This window comes from Gymnodraco acuticeps, unplaced genomic scaffold (genome assembly GCF_902827175.1).
Source record: "Gymnodraco acuticeps unplaced genomic scaffold, fGymAcu1.1, whole genome shotgun sequence".
NCBI lineage: Eukaryota > Metazoa > Chordata > Actinopteri > Perciformes > Bathydraconidae > Gymnodraco > Gymnodraco acuticeps.
In genome coordinates this window covers 80,066-84,296 of record NW_022991312.1, presented here as the reverse complement: position 1 = coordinate 84,296, position 4,231 = coordinate 80,066, and the positions used below count along the sequence as shown (strand labels likewise).

General features: G+C 45.0%; 1 pseudogene; it reads right to left on the bottom strand.

The window, feature by feature from the left end:
* Positions 1 to 1,253: 1,253 nt before the first annotated feature.
* LOC117562444 lies at positions 1,254 to 3,702 on the bottom strand (annotated as a pseudogene).
* Positions 3,703 to 4,231: the final 529 nt, after the last annotated feature.

Genomic DNA, 4,231 nt, shown 5'->3' with positions numbered 1-4,231 from the left:
AAAAAGATGTTCGTAGTGATGGGAATTACGGCTCTTTGAAAGGAGCCGGATCTTGGTTTTTTTAAGGGGGCGGGGTTAATAGGTTTATCTGCGAAATAATCACCAGGATAATGATTGACTGTTTTGCCAGAAATCTAATTTTACTCACAGAACATGTATAACTTGCTTAATCTCTCAGCCAGCCAAACTACTACTCAAGCAGCATGCGTTATGCCATCATCTATGGAAAATGTGCATTCAGGAAAGTTCCTTTAAAGCAGTGGCGGTTCTAGACCAATTTGACTGGGGGGCCAGGCTGGGGCCAGTTATTTTCTGAGGGGGGCCCAATAAATGCAGGACGAAAAAGACAGTATGAAGTAATTGCGCATAAGAAAACAAAACAATACAGTTATTGGTATTTGTTTCATTACACATATTTATTTCAGATATTTATAGTTACAGTTTTTACGCTCTAATGCAGGGGTCTCCAACCTTTTTTTAGGATGAGAGCTACTTTCAAAATATAAAACAAGTCGTGAGCTTGTCATCAATTGTCATCATTTATATTCTCTGTAATTTGTCACATGGCTATTTGACAGATGTACGTGAAGAAAACAGAAATCAACCTCATAGACACATTTCTGAATTAAAACTGTTGCTTATTTAAACACAAGATATGTACAAATACTACACTTACTTGTACAGCTATAATTACCTTTAGGTTAATTAGAAATGTATGTTAGGCCCAGGTCTAGGGGAACCTAGGCGCAGCAATAACATTTTTCTAAAACTTGCCTAACCAAAAGGAATAAAGTACAGGCTTCTCACCTACTCTTATCAGTAAACAAAAAGAACAGGTTCAAACAAAAAGAGGGTTTCTCACTCCTAAACAAAGCGTGTCCTCGAGACAGGTCAAATTAGCTTAGCAATGTACACAAAGGGTTCGGTAACGGTCACTTTAATAACACAGGCAACAGACCAGCTCTTCTACTGACATAGAGTTGGGAGTAGGAGAGGTCGAGTGAAAGAGAAGTTAGAAGTTAAACTGATAACGTATACTGCTATACGTGATGTTTGACTCGAAACTAGATCAAGGAGAACTGACAGCTTTGATTCTTAGTTTGGTTGATGTCATGAAGTTTCAGCACGATATACAGGACTTCTTACATTTCTTCAAGAATTCACACAAAACTTAATCAAACATTCTCATTTCATCCATTACAAAGAAAAACAGAAAATAAATTCATTCCATTCAAAAATTCTTGGATTAAAAATGTGAACATTCATCGATCATGAAATGAGTCAAATGAAAACTATAAACACACTGTAATAAAGTTTGATGCAAAATAAACTCCAAAGAGATGTAGACGGAGAGTGAAGTCAGAATAAAGTCTGAACCAACACTCCTGAGCATCACAGAGGAATCTCACGTCGACAGATTTTGATATCAGCAGTTTTAGCATCACCAGCTTTTCCAATACTGAAATATGGGAAGAGTTTCTCAGTGAAAGTGTCTCTGAGAGTGCAGATGGGAGTCATGTGTTCAGGGTCGTAGAAGCACACCTCCCCCCTGTCATAGTCCAGCTGGACTCTGATCCTCTGGAGATTCTTCTCCACTCTGACAGTCTCACCATCACCATTAGAGTATCCTCCATCGCCATGTGCTAAACACCAGATTCCATCTTCTGGTGAGACACCTGGTATCTCTCCCCTTCCTGTCAGCTGACTCTTTAGTCAAACCTATAATCCACTCAGGATGATCTCCCACCTCCACCTCCCAGCTGTGTCTCCCTGAGCTGAAGCCCTCAGAGCCCAGAACATTATGATACTGAGTGAATCTCTCTGGATTATCAGGAAGCTGCTGATCGTCGTCTCCACGTCTCACACTGGTCAGATCATCAGACAGATAGAGCCAGCTGCTTGCAGTGTTTGGGTCCAGAAGGACAGGACTGAAGTGGACCTGGTCCTTCATCTTCTCCCAGACTCTGAAGGACAGGTTGCCCAGGTGTTTGGCCACACCTGTCAGCGCTCCTGAGAGCAGCTGTGGGTCTGCCAGTGAGCTCTGGACTCTGGCTCTGCTCTGAGTGGCTTTATAACTGCTGAGGAAGGGCACGTTGAGTTTCTGCAGCTCTTCTTCAACAGCAGAGATACTGTGTGACAGAGAGGAGATGTGCTCCTGAATGCTCTTCATCTCTCTGCTGATAGTCTTCCCTTTCTGCTCCTCTTCCTCCCTCAGAGCTGCCAGTCTGGACTCCTCTTCCTCTTTCAGGAACTGATGGAGCTTGATGAACTCTGCTCTGATCTGCCTCTCTGTGGACAGCAGCTGCTTCTCGGACACTTGAATCACTTCCTTGTATGTTGTCTCCACTCCTTTGTATTTGTCCCTCTTGTCCTGCAGAGACTCTAATGGCGCGTTTCCACTGCAGCGGGTAGCCCCGTTTAAGCGTCCTTAACCGCCCTCAAGCGGCCAGGCCGGTTTTTGGTGGCGTTTCCATATAGCCTAGTACCGGCCAGCGGGTACTTTTTCCCTCTTTTTCCGGCCTCATAAAATCGTGGTTCCCTCAGACCAGGGCCAGGGCTGAACTAGTGACGTCAACACTCTCGACTGCTGATTGGTCAGAGAGAATCGTCACAAGATTGCGCGAGTTCATCCCTAGCGTTGCATATATATCTAGAAGCAAGCTTGCAGCATTTTTATACACAGCATTTTGTAAACAGAGGAGCTACAAAAATGGCTACTTCTAAGAAAAGCACACCGTGGTCGACCGAGGAGGTGACGACGTTCCTTCATCTCATTGGGGATGATCAAATCCAGCGGGAGCTCGACGGAACAACGAGAAATGTAAAAGTGTTCCAGGATGTCTCTGCACAGATGTCCGAACGCGGATTTTCGAGGACTTTCCTGCAGTGTAGGGAAAAACTGAAAAGATGAAGAGCGAATATCGCCAAGTAAAGGACAATAACAACACGAGTGGTGCGGGTCGCAAACAATGGAAGTGGTTCGATTTGTCGGACCAGATCTACGGCCATAGACCGGCCAATGTTGGGAGGGAGGGAGGCCTGGACTCTGCAACGGCTTTACTGGAGTCCCTGCAAGGTACGCTCACTTCTAACAAAGAAGTCTATTTTATCCTTACATTAATGTTCGACAACCCATGCTTTTATCGAGCCTCGAAGAGCTACATAGCTAGCTAATGCTTTTATGGAGCCCCGAAGAGCTACATAGCTAGCTAAAGGCAGATAGCCTTAGCTAGAGCTATTGTTTGCTAACACATATGTGCCATTGTTTACGTTCAGTTTTTCTTTCTATAGTTGCTGTTGCTATTTAGTATTGTGCTGCAGTAGTTTGTGGAATTAACAAGTCATTTTGCTGTTCTAGATGATTACATTGGGACTAGTGAGGAGGAACATTCCCGAACAACGGGCGATGGCAGTGTTCCGTCCACATCGCTGATCGCCCCGCCTACACTGCGTTGCTAGCCCAGGTCCTAAACTGTAATGGAAATGCGCCACGGCCTGGGCCGGCCAGCGAGGCAGCCCGAGGCCAGAGCGAGGACGCTTAGGGACGCTTAAACGGGGCTACCCCGCTGCAGTGGAAACGCGCCATAAGTCAGATTTCAGCAGGTCCTTCAGCTCACTGACTGCTTGTTCTACAGGAACCACCTCGTGACTCTGGTGGAGAGAAAAGTCACAGACAGGACACACAGCTCTCTCTTCATCCATACAGAACAATCTAGGCTCTTCTTGATGTTTACTACACACCACCTCCACCTTCTTCTCTCCTTTCTCTGTCTCAGATGATCCAGCTTTCTGTCTCTCAGCAAAGGAGTCAGACAGTTCCTTCAGTGCAAAGTTCACCACAGGATCTTTGGAGGACTTTCTTTTACAAATGGGACAGTTTTTGTTCTTACTTTGTTCCCAGAATGTCTGCAGGCAGCTCGACCAGAAGCTGTGGTTACAGCTGTTAACTGTGATGGTTATTCTCGTGTCCAGGAAAGAGAAGCTTAAAAAGGAGACTAAATGGAGTCTCTGAGATGTTTTCAAATTGGTACTTTAATTAATAAAAAGCGTGGTAAAGTCACAAACAGGATATTGTCCGACAGAAAAGCAGCTGTCTCTGGCCCTCGCTAGCAGAGAAAAGAGGCCGAACCCCTCAGGTTTTGTTGTTTATATAGCCTCTCCTGGCTCCTCCCTGGGGGCCGGCTCTTCGACTATTTAATGTCCGTTGTTACACATATCACAGTATACAGAC